Below are 27,383 nucleotides of genomic sequence, written 5' to 3' on the forward strand. Positions count from 1 at the left end.
GTAGAACACTGATTTCTGCCCTGTGTCCACCAGGAATCTTCGCCCGGAGAGCTTGTCCCAAATATAGAGGAGTCTATCACGGTGACCAGCTGCCGTAGCCATCAGCGACGGTTGGTCCTGGCGTTTCCCTGGAATGAGCATAGTGGTCAGCAGTGGCGGGCCCCGGAACCCCACCTTTGATGATAAAAACACCAAGACTCAGAAGTGGTGCCGTCCTTTGGTGTGGGTGTTCGGTGCTCCGCTGCTGGGGTGTGGGAGGGCTGGGCTTTCGGCCGTGCCACAGCACTAACTCCGATGGTGGTTCCACCAATTTGTTTAGCGTGCCAAAGCACGTCCGCGGGGGCAGCCACCCGGCGCGGGTCTCTGAAATCTTCATCTGCTAGCAGGAGGCAGATGCCTTCTGGCATTTGCTCCAAGAAGATTTTTTCAAACAGTAGGCAAGGCTTATGGCCGTCTGCCAGCGTTAGCATGTCGCTCATCAGGGCTGATGGTGTGCAGTCACCCATGCCGTCCACATGTAGTAACTGCGCGGCCCGTTCACAGTGGGAGAGGCCAAACATGCAGATTAACAGGGCCTTGAGTGCCTTGTACCTGTCTGTTGCCGGTGGCTGACGCAGAAAGTCGATAATGTGGCCCGCTGCCTCCTGGTCGAAGGCGCCCACCATGTAGTAGTACCCGGTGGCGTCTGAGACAATTTGCCTGACCTGGAACTGGGCCTCCGCTTGCTCAAACCAGACCGGGGTTGGGTGGTCCAGAAGGTTGGCAGTTTAAAGGAAACTGCATTCTGCAGAGCTGAGTCGTTCAAGTTGGGTCCAAATGCCGTTGGACCATCGGGGTCCAAATGCCATTGGACCATCAGGGTCACCAATGCAGTTGCGCTCAAGTAACCCACTCCCAGCAACCACCGCTCTTTGCGGGGCAGAAGCAACATTGGCTTCCAGGCCAAGGTCTGCCCCACACTCAGAGTCCTCTCGGTTGCCGCTGGCTGCGGGCTCGCCGGTTCACTTGCTGTGTGGACGAGCCGCCACAACTCCAAACAATTGTCAGTTATCAAATGGTACAATTGTAACTCTACAAGGTCTTGTTTGGCGCCAATATCAACATCAAAATATTCTGTCAACTTACGTGTTTTTGATATCACAAGTTGGTCTCTTCTTTCTTTTTCTTCCTTCGCTTTACGTTTTGCACTTCTAGAAGCATAATGATGTCCAATATCTCTGGCTCTATTGCTCGTTGCTATTTGTAATTGAAAAAAAAATGAAATGTGCATTTAAAAACAAATAGTTTACATGATAAAAGCAAAGTAGCACCATCAACAAAGACTAGTGAACAATAACAAGTTTATGTGACTGTTGCGGCTATGAACGTGTGTGGATCATATGCACTCAACAAACGACTAGGAATAGTGTTCTGAAAATTATCCGTTTAGTTGCTTGTTGAAAGTCATTTCAATTGGGAAATAAAGGTTGAAACTCACAGTCTAATCCGATCTTGTATGTTCCTGAGTTGGTTCGGACTACCTAAAATCAGGAAAAAAACGAGGAATCATGAACAGGGTCACATAAAACTGCTGTATTATATCCCTTGTCGTGGGCTCACCATGGCGCCGCTGGAGGGTGTGGCGTAACAGCGCACGCTGTAGCAGCTTGGGAACGTGGGAGACAGCGCAAAGGTCACCACGTCACAGCAAGGAGCCAACACACGCCTGCACACACATACTGTACCATGCAGCATGCAGCTTCCCCGACATGAAAACAACAGCATTGCCAGATCATTGTTGTTGTGGCATGGAAAAAAGTCACAGGGTGTTGCGTTACCGGTAGGTACAAGGCAGTTTCTTTATTCGACAAAACAAGGTTACAGCAGGCAGAGACCCCTGGCAGAAGAGGTCTAACCGTCTTGTGATTGAGGCTCAATATTTATTTGCTAAATACAAAGTACAGTTCATAGTTACAAGTATAGACAATTCTTTGAAGTTTTCACATCTTTTGATTAAATTCATTCTACCAGCGCCAGTATGTCTAAACTGGCATTCATGGCCTTTAGGAATGCAAGTTAAAATCCATTTAACATTATTTGGTATGGTACATGCTAACATAGAGGACAATTCATATTCAAAAAGCATAGATATGGTGTCTTTGCAACTACCTGTAAATTTAGCATTCTTGTTTCAGAAGTGCCAGAGATGCATTGTTACAAATGAGATTGGGTTCACAGCTTTTAGGAAATGCATTGTTATGAACTCAATCTACAGTACTTTGTCAAAGAACAGAAGACTGATGGCTGAAGTCATTTATTTAAGTGTAAATGAATCGTCTACCCAAAACTCACTCTAACAGCTGTGGGAATATGGTGAGATGCCGATTTCACCGAACTGTAGCTTGCAAGCATTTGTAAGGGCAGGGCCCTCAAAAATGTGGGGCCCGTAACGTATGCTACTTTTGCTACTAGGTTAATCCGGCCCTGTCAGGAACAGCTATAGAATTGCATATCTGCACTGCTTAATGCATAGATCAGCAGAAATCAGGTACTGCCCTTTACCCTACTGGTGTCAGTCACAAGGCTGTGTGTGTAAGTCACATGACTTTGTGACTTGAGTGTTTTCATGTGTTTGTATTCAGTTGAACAACGTCTGGGGCAAAATTTCAACTTAATCACTACAATTGTTCTTGTTAAAATGTGTAACCGTTACTGCTTGCATTTCTAGTATGTTATATAAAGGAACTCTCTGTAACCAAACACGAGGAAATCTGCAGATGCTGGAATTTCAAGCAACACACATAAAAGTTGCTGGTGAATGCAGCAGGCCAGGCAGCATCTATAGGAAGAGGTGCAGTCAACGTTTCGGGCTGAGACCCTTCGTCAGGACTAACTGAAAGAAGAGCTAGTAAGAGATTTGAAAGTGGGAGGGGGAAGGGAGATCCAAAATGATAGGAGAAGACAGGAGGTGGAGGGATGGAGCCAAGAGCTGGATAGTTGATTGGCAAAAGGGATATGAGAGGATCATGGGACAGGAGGCCCAGGGAGAAAGAAAGGGGGAGGGGGGAAGCCCAGAGGATGGGCAAGGAGTATAGTGAGAGGGACAGAGGGAGAAAAAGGAGAGAGAGAAAAAGAATATATATATAATAAATAAATAACGGATAGGGTACGAGGGGGAGGTGGGACATTGACGGAAGTTAGAGAAGTCAATGTTCATGCCATCAGGTTGGAGGCTACCCAGACGGAATATAAGGTGTTGTTCCTCCAACCTGAGTGTGGCTACATCTTTACAGTAGAGGAGGCCGTGGCCACACATTTTAATTCCACGTCCCATTCCCATTCTGATATGTCTATCCACGGCCTCCTCTACTGATGGCATGAACCTGACGGCATGAACATTGACTTCTCTAGCTTCCGTTAATGCCCCACCTCCCCCTCGTACCCCATCTGTTATTTATTTATTGCTCCATCACTCCCTCTCCTGTCTTCTCCTTTCATTTTGGATCTCCCCCTCCCCCTCCCACTTTCAAATCTCTTACTAGCTCTTCCTTCAGTTAGTCCTGATGAACGGTCTCGGCCTGAAACTTCAGCTGTACCTCTTCCTATGGATGCTGTCTGGCCTGCTGCATTCACCAGCAACTTTTATCTCTCTGTAACCAAATGCAGCGTTGCTGCTCTCAGGAGGGACTGCTCTCCGTGTCACGTAAAATGAAGAGTCTATTAAATACATGGGTCTGATTCTGACGCGGAAATAAAATTTCCCTAACAGAATAGAGTATCTCTATAGCTGAGGGTCACAATGTTGAAACATTGGTGCAAATGGGAGGGAAAATACTTACGGGGAAATCTTGTTGGATTGCACCATCACCCAGTAACAAAGCAATATTCCCACACTCACACTTAATTGCTATGAATATGTTGATGGAATCCTGATGGATCTCCAAATCTGGAAGCTCTCAACAACTATTACATGTGGTATCACTTCATTCAGTAATTCCTGGACTTATTGCAATGAGATTGGCTTGTGCTAGTCACAGACCGGAAGAGTTAGTTGTATTTCTCTCTCTGTAGATGCTACCTAAACTATATTTTGAACATTCTTTTATTGAAACAGGATATCCTCTATTCTCAAAACTAATGCTTATCATATAACATCACTAACTGGACTTCTTTCAATCATAGGTACTAGCAAGATTTTTATGCAGAGAAAACCCAGTAAATCTGACACTTTTCCTTACAAATGACCTAGTCCTTTGGAGCTTGGCCTAGCCACTTACCAGTGCAAGTGTCCATCACTACACACTTTTTTTCCATTAAAGATGCATGTAGCCTGTTTATTTTCTGTGGTATGCTACCTTGTTAAGATCACAAGATGTTAAAGGTTGGACTGACTTCAGCGATTATGTCTCAGGATTAAATAGTTTACCAACACATCATTTTACTTATTGACATCCTCAGAGAAGAAAGTGAAATTGGTAGAAAAATATTTCTAGCAAAGATTCTGAAAGAAATTTCCCCTTAGCTAAACAAACAAACCTAACATTGCCTTAAGTATTTATCCTGTGGTAATTAAGTATTTATACTGTGGTATTTCTGAGCTCTGTGGGAGCTCAGAGATACTTTTGGAGATTTCAATATTATGTGGTTAAAATTATACTTTAAAAGAATTATGTTACAAAACCTGGCACATGGCAGCTATTTTCCTCTGATTGCTGGGAGGCAACTGAACAAAATAATTTATCAAAAAAATAGGGAGGTTGTATTAGGATGCCATGGATCTGTTTTTTATCAACAGACAGGCACATGAACAAGCAGGAACTCAAGGAAAGCAGATCATGTATTGGCAAATGGGATTCGTTACAATCGCATCACGGTTGGCATAGACATGGTGGCTCAAAAGGCCTGTTTCTGTGTTGCATTGTTTTATGTCTGTTAATTTGCAGTTAATTTGAAGACACTGCAAGGAATAAGGGGCGGTGCTATTATAGCGCCTAACAGTGACCCCCTTCGAGCTCATCTGTGGAAACAGCTTAATTTCTGCCTTTAATGTCTCTTCATTTTTCTTTTCAAGGTGGATGGGGTTCTGCCGAGACCCTGACCTGGAGTTACACTCAGACCTCGGTTCTTGCGTTGATGGGACCTGCTCCCAGAGGCTAACCGCTGGCTGCTTTTCGATATCCTAAGGAGACAGCCTAGGAGACGAGCACGCCTTCATGGTTCCGAGGCCTTACGGCCCTGTGGACAAGCCGACTCTATACCAATGCCACAGACTGAAGCATCGCGGGAGAAAATCGGGAACAGCGGATCAGCTGTTGGGGGCTCTGTATCTGGTGAGTCACATGCTCTCTGTCTCTCTCTCTTTCTTGTTGGTGGGGGAGTTTGTTGCCAGTTCTTGAGTTGGAGAACTCCGGGGAAAAAAAGCGACGTGGCAGACTTTATCATCTCAAATCAGCCGGTTGTTTTGTCATGTCTTCCCTCTTGATGTGACAGGGTGACACCTCTCTGTCCCTTTATGAGGGGCAGAGGGAGCCTGTGGTATGTCCAATTGCTGGGTAAACGATTAGTTTTTGTTGTACCTCAGATCATGGTCGTTATTGGGGTCTTTGCTATTAGTTGCTTGGTGGATGGAGGGTGCTGATGCATTTTTTTTGCTGGAGTAAGTGGGGGAGGAGAGGGTCGTTGTTTTGCTACATTGTGTATGGGAGGGGGAGTGGGAGGCTTTGGGGTTCTAGTGCTTTTATTATCACTTATTCTTTGGGGCATTTTGTTGTTCTCCTGGACGTCTGCAAAGAACAAGAATTTCACGTTGTATATTGTACGTACTTCCCTAAATTGAACTACTGAGGCTATTGAAGCAGGTCTTATCACCCAGGAGTCCGATATGTCCACCGATTTGGATAGTCTGCTACAGATCGTGACATTCCGTGGCACAGGCCTTGTGGATGAAGCACATGTACGGCACACTCTCCATGTCTGCGCGGAACTAAGACCGATCGTACACATCTTTCATCTCTTACTCCAGCGGTCCCCAACCGCCGGGCCGCAAAGCAGGGGCTACCGGGCCGCAAGGAAACGATATGATTTGGCGATATGAGTCAGCTGCACCTTTCCTTATTCCCTGTCACGCCCACTGTTGAGCTTGAACACACGCGAGGTCATTACCCACGCGTCATCCATGTCAGCGTGGGAAGGAGAGCAATTCCTCGAGCTTGCAAATGATGGCCGGCTGAAAAGCATGTTTGACATAACATCTCTGCCGGCATTCTGGATCAAAGTCAAGGCTCAATATCCTGAGGTAGCCACGAAAGCACTGAAAACGTTGTTTTCATTTACTATATATCTCTGCAATGAATGCAACGAAAACTAAATTGCGGAATAGACTGGACATAAAGAACCCCCTTCGAGTATCGCTATCTCCCATCACCCCTCGATGGGACCGTCTTGTTGCATGGAAACAAGCCCAGGGCTCCCACTGATTCAGCGATATTGGTGTGTTGCAATGATTTTATATGTTCATACGGGGAAAATATGCGCTGTGTGTTTAATATCCAAACGTTAATTAAAATGATGCTATTGAATTATAAGTGCCTAATATAACCATATAACACTTACAGCACGGAAACTGGCCATCTCTGCCCTTCTAGACCGTGCCGAACGCTACTTTCACCTAGTCCCGCTGACCTGCACTCAGCCCATAACCCTCCATTCCTTTCCTGTCCATATACCTATCCAATTTTTCTTTAAATGATAATATGGAACCTGCCTCTACCACTTCTACTGGAAGTTTGTTCAACACTTACTTCAAGCTCCCCTGTCCTCCCCTGATAATTGACTTATCACTATATTCATGCGAGGAAAATATGCGCTGTGTGTTTAATGTTAAATTCGTTAGACAAACCCTTTTAGAAACGAAATTGAGTGTATTAGCACCTTATCACCTATATTCCGGTCGTGATTAACCCCCCTCCCGAACAGAATCGCCAAAAACGATTTGTAGAGAAAAATCAGCACATACACGCATCCGCTAGTCACGCATGCGCACTGATGCCCGCGCAAGGCTTCATGGGTATTGTAGTCTTCCTAGGGGTTAACTCAACGTATTTGACTGCTACTCCTGTCCGTTGACAACCCTACACCCCCCCCCCCCCCCGGATCGGCTGGTCCACAAGATTATTGTCAATATTAAACCGGTCCGCAGTGCAAAAAAGGTTGGGGACCCCTGTCTTACTCGGACGGCCAACAACTGTGCCAAAGTTAACGGCGAAGACGTAAGCGAGTGGTCAGGCAACCAGCATGGATCACGAGAGAGGCGGTGGGGTTGGTTGCTTGGGCAAGTTGCTTAGCGACCGCTTTACGATTGATGCCGACAAGTGGAAGGAGCCGGCAATCTGGAAGTTGTTTGGTCCAGCGTGGTGTAAATCATATGCAAGTCCCACCCCTTTCCCCGTCCCGCCGTAGAGCTCCTCTCGGTGATTGGTGGTTTCTGCTCCGCTTGGCTGCGTTGCGCGGTGGCCGGTCGCAAAGCTGGGAGTTGGCGAGGAGTGGTGAGTGGTGGCTTTGGGCTATTAACTTCTGGACGCCAGCAACCCTTTACTGACCAACGTGACAGGGCGAGGCTGAGACATCCTCACAACCGGGGGTTTGGAGCTGCTGCTCTCGGCCCTTCCAGGAGCCATCAGGGATCGGTCCGTGATCCCAGGCACTCCAGCTGAAACGTCACGACTCCCGAAAACGTATGGCTGTGAATATAGGCCGTTAGGGTGGGGCGTTGGTGATAAAATCATCTGTAAGAGGTGTAGTGAACTAATTGCCGGAATAAAATGAATTACAGTATCTCCTAAGTCAAGGACCCTCCAAGTAATTTTCCAGGATCTGTATTGGTCATCCGGCAAGTTATTTCTGCTTGTGGACGCTATTTGAATTCCTCTCCAGAACTGCTACGTTCTGTAATTAGTGCAGTTGCTTCAAAAATATAAATTGGATATTTTAGGAGTGTTGGTGTTTGCGGGAGGCTTCCATGGGCTGCAGTATTAAATTCTTGCTTGTGTCTGTATATGCAGCAGCATGTCTTTCTATCTTTATGTTTGTACGTGTGCACAGCAGCGGAAGATTGAGTTTCATGGAACGTTATCTTGTGTGTTTATTCAGGTCTGCTCACTTTTTAATTTTTTTCTGTTGTAGTTTTGGTTGATGCAATTTCCTAGGTGTATTCAGTGAGAAATGTTGTTTCTATTAGAAACTTTTTTTTCTCTGTTGTGAGTGCTATGTTCTATTAAATTCATTGACAAAATCAAAAACCGTTGATAACAGCTTATTTGAATTATTCACACAATATTTGTTACTGAGCTGAAAACTCAATTGTATCAATCATAAACAGACTGATGCATTAATGGAGTGCTGTCTTTCAGATGTCATTAAACATCAGCCTGTCAATGTTAAATAAGGTTGTAAGACAAAGGAGCAAGACTAGGCCGTTTGAACTGCTGCCCCGCTATTCAACGAGACATTGGCTGATTTTCTACCACAACACCCTGATGGCATGATACATTTAATATCCAAATTCAGTCTCTGTTTTGAATCTAATGAATGACTGACCTCACAGTTCTCCTCTGTAGAGAATTCTTAAAAAAAAAAGCTGCATGGAATCTTTTTTTATTATTTCAGGCCCAAGTTATGTACTTTTGTTTTGAGAATGTGACCTTGGCCAGAAAAGCCATACACCCTTCTTCTAAGAACTCTTAAAATTGCACATTTCTGATGTCACTACTCATTATTTTGAAGCTGTTGATAATAGACATCCAATCTACTCCTTGTCTCCTTGCATATCAGACCAGTCATCTCATGACTAGAAACCATTGTTATATAGTAACTAAAGTTATATAACTTTATATATATTATATTATATTATATTTTATATATTAACGAAATACATCTCGATTGCTCAGAACCTTTTGCAAAATAAGGACAATGTAACATTTGCTTTCTAACTGCCTGCTGTGCTTGGACTTCAAAAAAACTTGTATACAAGGTCACCTACTCCCAATTTAGAAAAGTTATCATTACATCTATTTCTGTTTTTCCAAATGTAGGTAGATAACCACACATTTTTGCTGCACTTGAATCCATCTTAGCACCTTCATATTTAACAACAAGAGCTCTCTACCAAAAATGAGCCAATGCATTTGGATTAGAAATACCTAAAAAAGAGCGAATGTCATTTTGTCCCAAGGAGTCCCATTGCACATCACATCCACCTGGTGCAGTAAGCTAACTTGATCCTGATTGCCAAAGTAAGTAAATTCACAATCAGGCATATCTGTCGACTTTCCAGGATAACAGCCTAGACACCCTGCATCATGTGGAGAGCAGCAATAACTTAATTCTTAAAAGGACAGATACTGTGAGAGACAACAGGCCACCCAAACATATCACTCACTGCAGGTATTTACGCATATGAGAGCTGATTAAATTGAGCAGTGCAAGTAAGCGTAAAACCTGTTCATGTTGGCTGCCAGTATACACTTGCCATTTTCAAAGCAGTAATTTTAAAACAAATTAAATGAAGTGAGTGAGTGAGTGGGATTCTTCTCCTACACATGAACAGCTGTGTGGCAAAGCATGTTCAGAAGCTGGTGTGTGGAATGAGCTGCCAGCACAAGTGGTGCACGCGAGCTCCATTTCAACGTTTAAGAGAAGTTTGGGTAGGTAGCTGGATAGTAAGGATATGAAGGGTATGGTCCCGGTGCACGTCGATGGGAGTAGGCAGCTTAAATTATTTTGGCATGGACTAGATGGGCCAAAGGGCTATTTCTGTGCTATACTTCTCTATGCCTCTATATGTTCCAAGCTTAGGAGTGAATATTTTTGGCCTATTCAGTTACTGTTCCTGTAAACTGCAAAATTAATTTTGAACAATTGATTTGAGAAGTAAAATCTCTGTTTTGTAACAGTAAAGAATATTAGCTGCTGTCTGAGAAAAAACTGGGATGCTTTCTCTGTTTTCTTCTCCCTCAACACAAACACTTTTGAATATGTCTTGCTATTTAAAACAAGTACATTTGAAACAGCAACTTTTATAAGATTCACAGTAATTTTTTTTTCAGCTTGGCAATTTGTCCACTATGTTAACAGCTTGCTAATATTTTTGTTACAACTTGTCTTTTCTTGTTACTTTGCCTAATCTGTACTATCTCTCACGTAGACAGGGATTGCATATTTGGTTCCTGTGGATGATTAACAAAAGAAAGCTGTTTGTTACGTTCATTTGTCATTGACCAGCTGGAAGTATCATTAGGCATCATAATGGAGTCTTCCAGAAATTCTGATATACAGTCAATATTACAACATGGAGATGGGCTGGTGTTTCCCTGCACTATAGGGAGTACAGAACTACTAATGTTTTTATTGCTAGGGGAAAAGACAAGGTCAGACTTGATAGTAAGACAGTGGTTATATATTCCTATCGGGAAAAAAAATTGACAAATCAGTGATGATAAATCCTGGGTGCAATTCGTCGATTGAAAATGAGCCCTAAATATAATGCATTTACTGTGCCTCTTCAGATAGTCCGAATGACTGCAACTTTGTTGTTCGAAATTAAATTAATTTAAAGGTGGCTAATATAACAACAGCAATCTTAAAATTAATCAGAATTTATCATATTCTCTATTGCACTTTAACTAGTAATCTGACAACTGCTGTACTGAATACATCAATGTATAAATTGTAAAATGATTGTATCATACATATTTTGAATGTAAAAAATATAAGTACTTTTGTAAAGAAAAAATTGGAAGTTACAGTGACATGGCTAATAGTGTCACAGCCTCGCAGTGACGTAGACCCATGTTTAACTCTGATCTCATTACTGTCTCTGTGGAGTCTGTATGTTCGGCCCATGGCTCTCCTGTGGTAGTTGTGGTTTCTTCACACATTACAAAGATGTGCAGATTGGTAGGTTAGTTGCCCGCTGTAAATTGCCCTTTGTGTTTGTGTGAGCAGTAGAATTGGGGGACATTAGATAAAAATGTGTGTAGAATACTAAAGGCAGTAATGTTAGGATTAGTGCAAATGTGTGGTTGATTGCTGATCTGGTTTTGGTGGTGTGTACCTGCATTATGTTTATATAAGATAACCTCTGTGATGATGAGGCTAACTTCTTGATTTAGATGACCAACTGAACGTTCTCACATTTAACATTTGAGCATTTTAAGTTATTTTGTTTTAACAATATTTAGCAATGTACATTCTTTCTGACATAATTTATGGCAGCTTTCCACTTGGTCTTTAGATAATTTTTGCAAAGACAAGCTACCTTTTTATAAATGGGTAAATTCTAATTTTAACGTTATTTTATTACAGAAAATCTTGGATGGTGCCCAGAGACGAGGGAAAACTAAGAAAATGTTGCAGTTTGTAGAGATGGTGTACCTTCTGGTTTATTTATGTACAATATGGACAATGTTCACTTCTTTCAGGTAAAAATAAGTTTCTATGCAAAGTTGAGTGTTGTATTTGATCAGCTTTGTCACCATTTGTTTTTTGCTGTTAAAAGTATAGAAATAGAAGCATGTTTTTAAATATATTACAGCTTTTAGAGGCTCAAGTGGACATAAGAAAGTCTTTGTTGCTTTGTTTGATGTTTTACATGTTATTTAACAGTGCTGGGAGAGCTTAGTGATTTCCAAGCATGTGGTGGAAAATATGTGGTTGAGAATGCCTTTATCTATAAATTTCTAATCTAATAGTTCATTGAGTAAAAGTATCACCATAGTATGAACCTGAGAGTTGTAATCTCAGTAGACCAGAGCCACCCAAATTCTTTTCCTGCTCTTTAATAATATGATTGATCACAGCAATTGGGCTGAAAAATAGCAGTTTCAGGTGCTTTAAAAATGTAACCTCTGCTGGAAAGAATGCAAAAAGAATGAGTGATGTGTAGAATGTGTAGATGATGTATTAGGTAAATTCTTTACCCAAGAACGGGATTCTTTTTATTGAAATTTGAAGTGGACAGATTTCCCTTTGATTTGAGGAGCCAAGACCAGTATAATTTGGGTAGAAAATGGATTATGAGTAAGGGATGTGCCGCACTGCTGTTGAATGGTGAACAAGGTTCCAGGCACTGTACGATAAACACTTGTTGCTATTTGTTCTTGTATGCTTAACAGATTTGTTAAGAATGAAAGAACATATTTGTCCTGATTAGTCATCGCTTCCTGGAATTCTTTGATTACACTCATTATATTGGCGGCAGAGTAGGTAGCAGTTGGCATAACGCTTTACAGCGCTGGCTGTAAGGTCTGGGATTGATTCCCACCACTCTTTGCAAGGAGTTTGTGCGTTCACTCCGTGACTGCGTGGGTTTTCTTTGGATGTTCTGGTTTCCTCCTACATTCCAAAAGTTTGGGTTAGTAAGTGGTGGGCAAGGTATGTTAGTGCTGGAGGTTTGGTGACACTTGCACAATCCCCGCAGATTTGATTTGACGCAAATGGTGCATTTCATTAAAGATAGGCTGACAAATAAATGTACATCTGACAAATAAAGCCCATCTTTAAATCATTATACTGGCTAAATACTTCTTGCCTTCACTACCAATAATTAATAGTTTCTCCCAATATAAAATTGAAGGAATAGAGATAGAGTGGCCATTTGGATCTTCAAGCCTGTTCCTGTATTCAAAAAAATTGTGGCTTATGCCACATTCCTGTGATAACATACATTTTGTGTGTGTGTTTTCCTCTCTAACTGCCATCATTTCATATCTTTCAATTTGTTCATTTTTTTTTGTGTCTAACTGCCCTCACTAACCCGGACTGGATGAATTCATCTATACCTTAATCCTCATGGTAACCTTGCCCTCACCCTATCAGACCTATTCCCTTTGTCTTTCTTGTCCCTTCTGCAGACTCTCTGCACCTTGAAACTAACTTGTTTTTTCTTTACCGGTCCTGATGAAGATTCTTCCACCTGAAATATCAACTCTATTCCTCTTTCCCCAAATATTGTCTGACCTGCCAGGATAAACTAGTATTTTCAGTTTTTATTTCTGATTTCTGGCATGTACAGTTTATATTGATTTTTGATTTGCATATTTTCATTGTCCTTTTCATCCATTATGAGAGGAAGCATTAATTTGATATAGTGGCACTGATAATATTTGACATGCTGAACCAGGTGATTCCCAAAGGGACTGTAAACTTACAGTATATAGATTAATTTGTATATCTTAGAACCTTCTACAAAGTTAATGAGTTATTAAAGGTCTCAAGATCTCAATATTTGCTTTTATAGGAAGGACTACATAAATCAAATAAAAATCTGGTGGTGGCCCCATACTATCAGGTTTAGGAGCAGTTATTACCTTACAAACATCAGGCTCCTGAACCAACCTCACTCTGCAAAATTGTTACTCACTTTCAAGGACTCTGCAGTTCATGTTCTCATTGTTATGTATTTGTTTATTTTTAATTTGCACAAATTATCTTCAATTGCATATTACTCCTTTGTCCGTCTTTATATGTAGGTTTTCATAACTTCTGTATTTCCTTACTTTCGTGTAAATGCCTACAAGAAAATGATTCTCAAGGTAGTATTTGGTGACACGTACATACTTTAGTAAAATTACTTTGATTTTTAGACTTTGAGAAAAAGAGGAACAGTATGTTCAGAAACCATTCGTTGGCATTGTTTCCCATTTACACAATGCAGTCAAATAAATACAGTATCTAGTGTTAAGATATTGATGAGAGATTTTAAGCTATAACTAATATGGTTGTGAAAACAATTAAATTTCAGATGCTATAAATATGAAACAGAAACAATGGGTTGGAAATAATCGGCAGGACAGGAAGAATCTATGGAAAGAGGAACAGAGTAAATGTTTCAAGTCAAGTTGGTTTTGTAATTAGGTATCACGCTGTTTTACCAGAAATATTTCACTATTGTAGTGAAAGAAAGTGCATTTTAGTTCAAAATGTCTGCAGCATTTCCAGCTTTGCTCAGTGGATTATAAAATGAGCTAACTTAGATAACTTTTGATTTCTTATGAATTTTCAAAGTTAAGTGTGTAACACAGCAAGCAATTTGCTCATTTGTAATGGTTAAATTTTGTTCTATTTACTATCTGCATTCTTTCAGGATATGTGAAGCCATGCCATTGCAGTCGCAAAAGAATACAAGTAAGTAATAGTAAGGTAGCAAGTTGTAATAAAACTTAAGTTTTTTGAAATATGAATAAAAATATATCTTAAAATACTAAAACATATGTACAATTGAAAACAAGTTTGGAATAATGGAATTCAACTGTAGACTTGGACTACAGAGATATAATATTGAAAGCCTACAAAAGATCAGAAGTAAATAACAGTCAAGTGACAAGTTGTGTCAACATTTTACACTTTTTTGAAAGATGAATAAAAATATAGCAAGGTATAGAAACGGGTACCATTGAAAATTTTGAAATTGAAAAAAGTTGTAAGAGGTTTGTACATTCTTCCCATGGATTCATGGGTCTCCTGGGGTGCTTTGATTTTCTCCCACAATCCAAAGATGTACCGGTGAGTAGTAATTGTAAATTGTCTTGTGATAAGGCAAAGGTTAAATAGGTGGGTTGTTAGGCGGTGTAGCTTTTGGGCTGGAAGGGCCTGTTCTGCACTATATCCCTAAATAAATAAATAAACAAACAAACAAACTGAATTAATAGAATTCAACTTAGAAGATTTGGATGACAGAAGTTTAATGTTGAAATCCATATAGTATTCTGCAAGATATTGAATAGGCCACAATAGGAGTAATGTGTCAGTTCTGATCACTACATATGAAAATTGTGCAGGTACTAGAAAGGTTGCTGAATAGTTTTGTGTGAACAGTCATGCAAAAGTTTTTCATGAGTAATTTGAATTAGAATGTTCTCGATAGAGTAAAAAAAAGATAGTGACAAATGAATAGAGATGTGCAAGATCATGAGTGGTTTAAATAGAGTACATAAAGAGAAGTTCTCATTAGCACGTGCTTGAAGGACCAGAGGGCACAGATTTAAAACTATTTTTTATTTTTTTAAATATTTATTTTTATTGAAGGAATGACACAATACAGAATATATAATGGATTACATTTTCTTCCATTTTGCTTTAGTATCGTACCCCCAAAACAAACCTCCCCCCACCTGCCCTCCCCAAACATATCATGGCAGCTAATATATTTACAACACAACAATTCACAAATACAAGTATGGACATTTCACAACCATACCCCCACACTACTTCAAGACGACGGCTCACACACATCTGCAACATGTCAGATGATCCAAAATACACTCGTATTTACAATTCATCAACCACCCTGTGAGGTAAATTATAAGCGTGTTAAAAGGGAGGCAACTTCCCAAGTACAATCAAATGCCCTCAACTAGTAGGTAATTCCTTAAGACTCTCAAAATATGATAAGAAAGGTCCCCATTTCGAATAGAACTTTTTCACAGACCCCCTCAAAGTGAATTTAATCTTTTCTAATTTCAGAAAAAACATTACATCTTCTAACCAAGCAGCAGCAGTTGGGGGAATGGCAGATTTCCAAACCAGCAAAATTCTCCTACGTGCCAACAGCGATGTAAATGCAATGATATCCGACTGGCTTGCATTTAAACCCAAATCATCATCTGCCACACCAAATACGGCTATAAGCAGGCAAGGTCTCAGTGTCACCCCCAAAACCTCACTGATAATTTTAAAAACCAGTGCCCTATAGTCATCAAGCCGAGGGCATGACCAAAATGCATGTACTAAACCAGCCGGAGAGAAGGAACACCTGTCTCAGCCAGTGTCTGTCCCAGGGTATATGTCTGCAAGTCTGGCTTTACTTAAATGTACCCTGTGTAAAACTTTAAATTGTATGAGCTCCAGTCTCGCACATGAGATTTAAAATTTTAGGCAAAAGTTTCAAGGGAGAGTATAAGAGTTGGAATGCATTACCTTCAAAGGTTTTACAAACACAACCAATCTGTGGCTTTTAAAGGGAATTGGATATCTACTAATCAGGGATTTTTTTTAGAGTTAAAGGAAAAGAGGTGTTATATTTGAAGCTGGCACAGGCTTGATGGATGAATGGCCACCTCCAATGCTGTACTGACTTTAGACAAAGGAACAAAGATGTTGGAAGAAATAAACAAAGTGGTTAGATTACCAGAGAATTGGAGTAGCAATCCAGAGCCATGTTTAAATGCTACCACTGGAACTGGGAAATTTGTTAATTAAGTAATATGGAATTTAAAAAGAAAATCCAAAATCTTGTGTAATAAAAAATACATCATGTTTTCTTGTCTTTCAACCCTGTCCTTACCTTTATGTGGCCTTAGCTTCTCTCAAAAGTGGCTGAGCAAACCAATCTTTTGTATTTAATTCTATGTTGAAACACTGAAAATAAAGCTTAATGGATCTGTGATTAGTTTAGGCACCAGATTCAAACACTTTGCTCTGTATGGTTTGGAATTTGTCTAAACTGGGAGAGCAACAGACTATGCTCACTATATTGTAGCTTGCATCCAATGTCTCCTACTCCTCCATTACAATTTCTGGCTGGGTTAACTTACTAGAGGTAATTAAAATCAGAATCAGGTTTAGTATCACTGACATATGTCATGAAATTAGTTTTGTGACTGCAGTATATTGTAATACATAATTTAATAAAGCTATAAATTACAATAAGAAATATATTTTTAAAAATTAAGTAGTGCAAAGAGAGCAAAAAAATTTAGGTAATGTACACAGCTTCATTATCCATTCAGAAATCTGATGGTTAGAGGGGAAGAAGCTGTTCCAAAAGCATTGAGTGTACGTCTTCAGGCTCCTGTACCACCTCCTTGTTGGTCACAATGGAAGAGGGTATGTCCTGGGTGATGGAGGTCCTAAATGATGGATGCCGCCTTTTTGGGGCATCGTCTTTTGAAGACAGCATTGATGCTGGGAAGGCTAGTGCCCATGATGGAGCTAGCTGAGTTTGAGAATTTTTGCAGCTCTTTCCTCTCCTGTGCAGTGGCCCCTCCATACCGGACGTTGATGTAACTAATTAGAATGCTCTTCATGGTACAACTGTAGAAATTTATGAGAGTCTTTGGTGTTTTACCAAGTTTCATCAAACTTCTGATGAAATATAGCCACTGTTGTGTCTTCTTTGTAATATGTTGGGCCCAGGACAAATCTTCAGAGATGTTGACACCCAGGAACTTGAAACTAGTCACCCTCTCCACTGCTGATCCCTGGTGTATGCTCCCTCGACTTCCCCTTCCTGAAGTTCACAATCAATTGCTTGGTCTTACAGACGTTGAGTGCAAGGTTGTTTTTATGACACTACTCAACCAGCTGATCTATCTCACTCCTGTGCACCATTTTTTCACCCTCTGAAATTCTCCCAATAATAGTTGTGTGGATAGCTCTTGGATTCAGGGACTTTAATGCTCATCATTAAGAGTGGCTTATTAGCATCATCATTGTCTGAGCTTGTCTTGCCAAATGGAATCTTTGGTATGTAATCAGTGAACTGACATGAGAGATAAACTTGCATGACCTCATCTCAACTCATTTGCCCATTGCAGTTGCAAATGTCTGTTTGATAAAAGTGGCCATAGAATAATTTTGGAGAGACTAAGTCATCTGCATGAAAAGAGTTTTATGAATAAAGTTGTTGTTATTATTTCACACCAAGGACACTGTTCATCATGCGCCACTCCCATGCTGCTATACGGGATAGTTTCGGAAAAGTTCAGACAGACCAACCTGAAGCTGCAATCCAACAACCCACAGAAGAGACTCATCCCAGCAAGAAGGACAAAGTCAAAATGAGCTGTAGAAATAGGAGGATTCATTAACACAAGAGATTCTGCAGATACAGATGCTGGACATCCAGAACAAAAAAACACAAAATGCTGGAGGAACTCTGCAGGTCAGCCAGCAACTATAGAAATGAATAAACAATTGTTGTTTTGGGCTTTTTCATCAAGACTGGAAAGGGGGGGGTAGATTTATAAAAAGGTGGGAGGAGGGGAAGGATGACGCCAGGTGGGTGGGAAAGGTAAAGGGTTGGAGAGGAGAGTGAACCATGGGAGAATGGCACCAGGAAGGATGGGTGGCTGTGGTAGCAAGTCTGGGTGAGTACATGGTCAAAGAGTTGGAGAGCAGCCTGGATCACAAAGGATCTCACAGAACTGCTGAAGAGAAGCTTTAAACCTTTTCAGGTCAGGCTTATCTCGAAGAGACTTCACAGTGGAGCAACAACTCAAATAAGAGATTCTACAGATGCGGGAAATTCTGAGGAACTCAACAGGTCAGACAGCATCTATGGGAATGTATAAAAGTTGACGTTTCAGGCCAAGACCCTTCATCATGACTGGAAAGGACCACTTAAACTGATTATTATGATATAGAAGTATATCACTAGTTGTAACTCTCGGAACTCCCTATAACCACAATAGAAGTACCCAGAGTGGGATTACAGTAGTTCCAGAAGGCAACTTGCTACTATTTCTCAAGGACAGTTAGAGGTGGACAATAAATGCTACCCTTTCCTGTGATCTTCCCATATCCACAAATGAATAAAAATAAAACAAATTGCAATTGTAGAAGCAGATTTGATATACAGATCCAGAGCACTAACTGAGCGACTAAAGATGCGTAGATGCTGAGCTTACCTGCAATGCCATCATCCCAAACATTGAAGATATTTAAAAACAGACATTTCTGGGAATACTTGGCATCTCCAGCAGCAACTGTGCAGAGAACCAAGTCCACATTTCAGGTTGAACATTCATCATCTTTGCCATCAGTATCAATAATAATTAAATACACATTATGAATATGGTTTCAATTTCATAAATTTTTTGGTATGAACAAATTTATTTTATCAAGACCTATTATATCTAATTTTCTTCCAACCCTCTGTTATGGATCAAGCCTTTTTGATATGGAAAATGAAGGGTATAATATGTTTTAGTGATTTATTCTTGGATAACTGTTTCATGTCTTACAGTTGTCTAATAAATATAATTTGCCCAGATCCCATTTTTTTAGATGCTTACAAATTATAAACTTCTTAAATACTCTGCTACCTACCTTTCCGACTTCATAGAGATTCTTAGAAATAGAATCTATAGGCAGTTAGAGAATCATGGTCTGATCAGGGACAGTCAGCATGGCTTTGTGAAGGGCAGATCGTGTCTAACAAGCCTGATAGAGTTCTTTGAGGAGGTGACCAGGCATATCGATGAGGGTAGTGCAGTGGATGTGATCTATATGGATTTTAGTAAGGCATTTGACAAGGTTCCACACGGTAGGCTTATTCAGAAAGTTAGAAGGCATGGGATCCAGGGAAGTTTGGTCAGGTGGATTCAGAATTGGCTTGCCTGCAGAAGGCAGAGGGTGGTGGTGGAGGGAGTACATTCAGATTGGAGGATTGTGACTAGTGGTGTCTCACAAGGATCTGTTCTGGGACCTCTACTTTTCGTGATTTTTATTAACGACCTGGATGTGGGGGTAGAAGGGTGGGTTGGCAAGTTTGCATACGACACAAAGGTTGATGGTGTTGTAGATAGTGTAGAGGATTGTCAAAGATTGCAGAGAGACATTGATAGGATGCAGAAGTGGGTTGAGAAGTGGCAGATGGAGTTCAACCCGGAGAAGTGTGAGGTGGTACACTTTGGAAGGACAAACTCCAAGGCAGAGTACAAAGTAAATGGCAGGATACTTGGTAGTGTGGAGGAGCAGAGGGATCGCAGGGTACATGTCCACAGATCCCTGAAAGTTGCCTCACAGGTGGATAGGGTAGTTAAGAAAGCTTATGGTGTGTTAGCTTTCATAAGTTGAGGGATAGAGTTTAAGAGTCGCGATGTAATGATGCAGCTCTATAAAACTCTGGTTAGGCCACACTTGGAGTATTGTGTCCAGTTCTGGTCGCCTCACTATAGGAAGGATGTGGAAGCATTGGAAAGGGTACAGAGGAGATTTACCAGGATGCTGCCTGGTTTAGAAAGTATGCATTATAATCAGAGATTAAGGGAACTAGGGCTTTACTCTTTGGAGAGAAGGAGGATGAGAAGAGACATGATAGAGGTGTACAAGATAATAAGAGGAATAGATAGAGTGGATAGCCAGCACCTCTTCCCCAGGGCACCACTGCTCAATACAAGAGGACATGGCTTTAAGGTAAGGGGTGGGAAGTTCAAGGGGGATATTAGAGGAAGGTTTTTTACTCAGAGAGTGGTTGGTGTGTGGAAAGCACTGCCTGAGTCAGTGGTGGAGGCATATACACTAGTGAAGTTTAAGAGACTACTAGACAGGTATATGGAGGAATCTAAGGTGGGGGCTTATATGGGAGGCAGGGTTTGAGGGTCAGCACAACATTGTGGGCTGAAGGGCCTGTACTGTGCTGTACTATTCTATGTTCTATATCCAACTGATATCAGGGAAAAAATTTTAGGTTTAAACCTTTATCAGAAGGGTTTAACAGCAATTATTTATGATATGATTATGCAAATACAGCCAGGTATATCTGATAAAATTAAGAATGAATGGGAAAGGGAACTTCAACTTCACTTACCTATAGAGAAATGGGAGAAAATTTTTCAATTAGTTAACTTTTCCTCTATATGTGCTAAACATACGTTGATACAAGTTAAAGTGGTGCATAAGGCCCACATGATAGACTAGCTCGTATTTACTCTCATATAAGTCCTGTTTGTGACAGATGTCATTCTGAGGCAGCTTCTTTGACTTGTATGTTCTGGTCTTGCCCTTTTTTGGAAAAATTTTGGAAAGACATCTTTGATATTATTTCAACAGTTTTGCGTATTGATTTACAACCTCATCCTATTACCGCAATTTTTGGTGTACCAGTGATACTTTCTCTCGCGCTCTCACTTGCTTTCATTCTCTTGCTCTCTCTCTCACGCTCTCGCTTCCTTCTCTCTCTTGCTTTCTTTCTCGCGCTCTCGCTTTTCTCTCTCTCTCTTGCTTTCTCTCGCTCGCTCTGAAAAATATTGATTTCCGTGATATTGTATATAATTTGCGGGCATCAGGGAGCCACTATTAATATGCAGGAGACTCCTGGAACTTCCGGGATAGGTGGGATGTCTGTGATTCTTTTTACATTATATGTCATTGAGTTGGATGATGGAATTGATGGCTTTGTGGCAAAGATTGCGGACGATATCAAGATTGTTCAAGGACAGCTGGTTTTGAGGAAGTAGAGAGGATGTGTTGGGAAATGTATGGTCTTGCATTTTGGAAGAAGAAATAAAAGGGAAAACTGTTTTCTACATGGAGAGAAAATTAAAAATCTGAGGTTTAATAGAATTTGGGAATCCTTGTGCAGGATTCCTTACAGGTTAATTTGCAAGTTGAGTAGGTGGGTGAGGAAGGCAAATGAGATGTTAGCATTCATTTCAAAAGGGCCAGAATATAAAAGCAAGGATGTAATATTGAGACTATATAAAGCACTGGTGAGGCCTCACTTGTTTTATTGTGAGCAGTTTTGGGCCTCTTATCAAAGAAAGGATGTGCTGACATTGGAGAAGGTTCAAAGAGGTTCACGAAAAAGATTCGAGGATTGAAAGACTTATCATATGAGGAGTGTTTGATAGCTCTGGGCCTGTACTCACTGAAAACTCATTGAAACCTATTGAATGGCTGAAAGGCATCAATAGAGTGGATGTGGAGAGGATGTTTCCTAAGATGGAGGGGTATAGACAAGAGAACACAGCCTCAGAATAGAGGGATGTTCTTTTAGAATAGAGCTGAGGAATTTGTTGTCACAGGTGGCTGTGGAGGCCAAGTAATTGGGTCTGTTTAAGGTAGAGGTTGATAGAAGCAGGTGATTGGGGCTGAGAGGGAAAGTTGATCAGACATGATGAAATGGCAAAGCAGACTCATTGGGCCAAATGGCCTAATTCTGCTCTTGTATCTTATGGTCTTATCTTCTTTGAAATTACAGCAAAATATATACTAATGCAGTACAGTAACAATTGATAATTATCATATAAATTCTGACTACAAAGTAAATGTACTATTAAAGTACATACCATATGTCACCATACAGTACCCTGAGATTTGTGTTCTTGCGGTAAGTACAAAGAAACACTATAGAATCAGTGAAAAACTGCAAGCGAATAATGACGGGGGGGGGGGACAACCAGTGTGCAAAAGACAACATACTGTGTAAGTACAAAAAAGAAAAAAACAATATTAATAATAAGTAATAAATATTGAGTGTGGGCACTGGCCAAGTGGTTAAGGCAATGGACTAGCGACCTGAAGGTCGTGAGTTCGAGCCCCAGTCAAGCCAACATATTGTGTCCTTGAGCAAAGCACTTAATCACACATTGCTCTGTGACGACACTGGTGCCAAGCTGTATGGGTCCTAATGTCCTTCCCTTGGACAACATTGGTGTCGTGGAGAGGGGAGACTTGCAGCACGGGCAACTGCTGGTCTTCCATACAACCTTGCCCAGGCCTGCGCCCTGGAGAGGGAAGATTTTCCAGGCGCAGATCCATGGTCTCGCAAGACTAACAGATGCCTTTACTTTAATAAATATGGAGAACAAGAGTTGTAGAGTTCTCGAAAGTGAGTCTATAGTAGATTGTGGAATCAGTGCAGTATTAGGTGAGTGAAGTTATCCTCTCTGGATCAGGAGCCTGATGGTTGAGGGCTGATAAATGTTCCTGAACCTGGTGGTGTAGGACTGAAGGCTCTTGTACCTCCTTCCCAATGGCAGCGGCAAGAAGAGAGCATGGCCGTGGATGGTGGGGATCCTTGACGAAGGATGCTGCTTTCCTGCGACAGTGCTTCTTTGTAGGTGTGCTCAATGGAGGGGAGGGCTTTTCTGTGATCATGGATCTTGGAATAAACTTTTTACCCAATGGAACAGCAACCAGTATTCTGTGTTATGCAACTTCTGACATTTCAAATGGTACAGTGGGAGATGCACACAGTGGGACATTAAGAGCCATGGGAGATAGAAACATTAATTTTGAGTGTTCCAGGAAATGCAAATATTCCACCCTGCATACTCATCGGATAATGGCCAAAAGTATAGTAGAATATAGTGGTTATGTCACTGGACTAATAATCAAAGTCCTGGATCATTGATCAGAGACACAAGTTTGAATTCCACTTTACCACCTGGGTAATTTAGATCCAATTAAATCCCCCAGCTGGGAAATTTAAATCCTCTTTTCGCTACTACTATCCGGCATGAGGCACAGTTGCCTTAGGTCGTATGTCACCAGGTAAAGGAACAGTTATTATCCTACAACCATCAGGCTTCTCAACTGGTATGGAGAACTATTCACACCTACTATTCTGAAATGATTCTACAACCTATCAACTCACTCTCAAGGTCTTTTGACAACACGTGTTGTCAGCATTATTTTTGTTTGCACTGTCTTCTTTTGCACATTGGTATTTGTCAGTCTTCGTTTATGTATAATTTTTTGATAAAATTATACTGTATATTTTCATGTAAATGCCTGCAAGAAGATGAATTTAAAGGAGGTATATGATATAGTAATATATTCAATATGTATTTCGATAATAAATTTAGTTTGAACTTTGAAGTAATTAAATTAACCTGAAATTAAAATAAGCGAGTCTCCAAAACAAGCTAAGTATCATTAAAAATGTACAAAGTTTATTAATGTTCTGCAGGGGAGAAAATCCCTGACCTGTATGTGACTCCAGCCTCTCAAAAGAAGTTGACCTTTAACCTCAACCTCCACTCAGAGGCAGTTATGACTAGTCAATAGATGCTGGCATTGGCTGCATCATCCATATTCTGTGAATGAATAAACAAGAAAAGCAAAGCTGGATTATTTTAGCTCTCTTTAGAAAGTTGTTTCAGTTTTTCTGTTGAAAGATTGTATTTACTATTTGACAAAAAAAGATTAACATAAGAATAAGGAAGAATGTAAAAGAACGAGAGAAGAAATTTATTTGATAGGGGAACAGGGCAGGAATAGGAATTTTACAAATTAATTTACTATTTTAATCTTCCATTATGAAAGTTGCTTAGTGTATTGGAAGTTTGTCATCTCTCGTAAAGCATCATTATTTTTATCATCATACATAGAGTTATGTAGCACAAAAATCTTAAATTTAACATGAATTGAGCATGTCAAGGAAAAACTTCATATGATTTCTTCTTTTTTTCTGTGTTCCCTGTAGTTTGTTTCAAGTTTTGTGGAATTCAATTTCATACTCTTCCGTCTTCTATCTTTTGGTCACCTACGTACAGGAAAAATGTAACTAAGGTTGAAAAAGTACAGAGAAAGTTTACAGGGATGTTGCCAGGTCTGGAGGACCTGAGTTATAAGGAAAGATTGAATAGATTAGGACTTTACTCCCTGGAACATGGAAGATTGAGAGGAGATTTGATAGAGGTATACAAAATTATGAGGGGTATAGAACGGTTAAATGCAAGCAGGCTTTTTCCATTGAGGTTAGGTGGGCCTACAACTAGAGGTCATGGGTTAAGGGTGGAAGATGGAAAGTTTAAGGGGAAACTTCTTCACTCAGAGGGCCATGAAAGCATGGAAGAAGCTGCCAGCACAAGTGGTGCATATGAGTTCTATTTTAGCGTTTAAGAGAAGTTTGGATAGGTACATGGATGGTAGGGGAATGGAGGGGTGTGGTCCTGGTGCAGGTCAATGGGAATAGGCCGTTTAAGTACTTTGGAACTGACAGGATGGGCCGAAGGGCCTGTTTCTATGCTGTGGTGTTTCTCTGCTACTTGCTTAGCCGTATATTTACAGGTTTAGTACCTGTCATGCTGATAAAGCAATTTTCTCTAAAAGTTCGCTGTTGACTTACGAGTTGTACTCGAAGGTAAATTTTCTAGAATGTTCTGTAAGGTGGATAGGAAGAAATTGATTCCATAATTTGTTTTAAAAATGTTATTGTTTTGATTTACAAGGTAATATTGTAAATATATTTTATTTATGAATTAAACAGCAAATATTTTGCAATCAAGACCTTGCTGGGAATATGAAGAATACAGCATTGTAAGAGAATGTAGACCTTGCACTGATTACGAAAAGGTATTGTATATGTGTGTGTGTGTGTGTGTGTGTAATATTCAAATACCTTTTGTCCTTGAGTAGTGGAATGATAAGTTTTCTATGAGTGGATATTCTAAACTGACATCTGAAAAATAGGGATATTGTATCATGATGACATACAGCTTTAATTAACCAATTTGTTACCAATGGTTCTTTATACTGTTTGGAACATTGTACAAAACAGCAGTTTCCCAAATCATTATTGGCTGTTGAAATATTGGTGAGGATAAATAATTACTGCTTTTGCTTGTGCTCAAATACAACTAAGCTTGATATGAGCACCAAAATGCTTGGTTAAATATGTCGTGTTGTAGGCCCTGATGCAGGTTTTAACCTGAAAGTCAGCAATTCCTTTCCTCCCACAGACATTGCATGATCTGTTTAGTTCCTCCAGCAAATTGTTTCTTGCTCTTGATTCCGGTGTATGTAGGCTTTTAACTCTGTCAATCTGCTGTTAGCTTCATGAAAATTTTATCTGATTGTTTAGCTGGTCTGAAGTACATTGATTAACAGTGGTTTTCTTTCCTTTTTGTTTTTCTTCAAATACTCATTGACTTAACATTCTAATTTACATTTCTTTCTTAGTTGTTTTTTTGCCTCCCATTCAACATCACCTAAAAAAGATATTAAAATTAACCCTTTGGGGAGGGATCTTGTTTAACGATAATTGTCTGCCATGTTTTCTACAGTGCAATGGAAGTGAACTTTTAAAATTACTTAATTCACTGCGAAGTTTTTTTGGCATGCAGATATCATGAAAGACACTACTTATTCAGTCTTTTCAGAACAGTAGAGTTAAAGTTTTATTTCATAGTCCCTTCAGTATCTGAAAAACTTTGGAATCAGATCTGTAGGTAACAGCCAACTGAAAAATGGAATGTGAGTGAAAATATGTGAACAAAGATGAACAGGTAGAAAGATTGCACGTTGCCTTAAAGGTTTACTCTTACACAAAGATTGAACATAAAGGTGTGTATTTCCTGACATTAGCTACATTAATTGTACCATCATGAAATAGTACAAAATTGTAGCATTATGCATGCAGCGCTTAGACAATCCAATCCCAATCAGAAAGGTAGGATTTTGAATCCCAACTCGTCTGTCTATTAAAATTTTAGTGCTCTTCTACATGTGTTGCTCCATTGTTCATTTCTAAGAAAGGGTCCCTGTTTCAAAACATTATTTTTTTTCTCTCTCCATAGATGCTATTTGACTGGCTGAATTCTTCCAGCTTTTATGTTTTTGTTTCAGATTCCAGTGTCTGCAGTTCATTCAGTTTTCTGATCGACTGCTGTTTCTGGTTATGCAAAAAAAGTGTAAGATTAGCAGAGAAAAATGTGATATTGGACAAATACACTATTTTCTTCTTGTTAACTGCATGTGGTAAAACCTGTGATCTGTTCTGATGAACACTGGTGAAACAAATAATGAAATTAGAAACAGATTTAAATATAAATCTAGTGTTCATTGAGAAAACACACAGTTTACAAATGTGTAACAAGCCTGCAATAAGTTCCAGAAACCGTGTTCTAAGGAATCCAATTTTTTTTGTCTAGGTTTTTGATTGTTTTTGGTTTAACAAAGTAATGTATTGTGCTTTTAAAATCTTACTGCTATTCCATAACCTATTACCTAATATTATGCAGACTGTGCATCCTGAATGTAGATTTACTGGTTTTATTGAAGAGGTAAAGTGTGCAGAAGACCAGAGGTATAGAAGGTAAGGCGGCTCAAAGTTTCAGTCCAGTTGGTGTGCTAGTTTGTTTTAAGTAAGGTATCACATTTGAAAGCCATCTTAATCATTTTTTTATATTGCATCCTAATGCTATTTGAATTTCTGATTTGGTGCCAAGCTCCAATTTCTTTATTGTTTTGTTATATTTGATGTTTCAGCGGAGTTTACATTTAAATTGCAACCACACATATGTCATCCTTGTTATACATCATGTAGTGGTAGAGAATCCATATCCAATTGCTATAAATCCTCTTTCTTGGCTGGGTGTTACTTGCATGCATCTATTGTATGTTCTTAACTTAATAGTCATTGGTAACTTTGGATTTTACATATTGCTGTTGGATAACTGGAATATAAAATAAATGTTAAATTTACGGTATATTGCAAGTCATCATTATCCGGGAGGCTTAGTGATACTAAGTCTTACTGTTGATAACCTGGGTGGTGGGCTGGAGATAGGTCTCTACCAAAGCAAGTGTAAAGCTTCTCTTTCCTCTGCTAGCCTGCAGGTCACCTTTGGGCAAGGTGTAGTATCTGCTTAGCCCCTCCCCCTCTCCCCCCCCCCCCC

At 40.1% G+C, this 27,383-nt stretch overlaps 1 protein-coding gene across 1 annotated transcript in view; it reads left to right on the top strand.

Annotated features, from left to right (window-relative positions):
* The first annotated feature begins 7,535 nt into the window (after window positions 1-7,535).
* lmnb1 (lamin B1) overlaps window positions 7,536-27,383 on the top strand; it is an 80,535-nt gene continuing 60,687 nt past the window's right edge. Inside the window, exons 1-5 of the mRNA XM_063068736.1 lie at window positions 7,536-7,712; window positions 11,341-11,456; window positions 14,120-14,160; window positions 24,974-25,059; window positions 26,727-26,800. The gene's annotated coding sequence lies outside the window, so the exon portion shown is untranslated. The remainder of the gene's footprint in view (window positions 7,713-11,340; window positions 11,457-14,119; window positions 14,161-24,973; window positions 25,060-26,726; window positions 26,801-27,383) is intronic.

Source organism: Mobula hypostoma, chromosome 16 (genome assembly GCF_963921235.1).
Source record: "Mobula hypostoma chromosome 16, sMobHyp1.1, whole genome shotgun sequence".
NCBI classification, from domain to species: Eukaryota; Metazoa; Chordata; class Chondrichthyes; order Myliobatiformes; family Myliobatidae; genus Mobula; species Mobula hypostoma.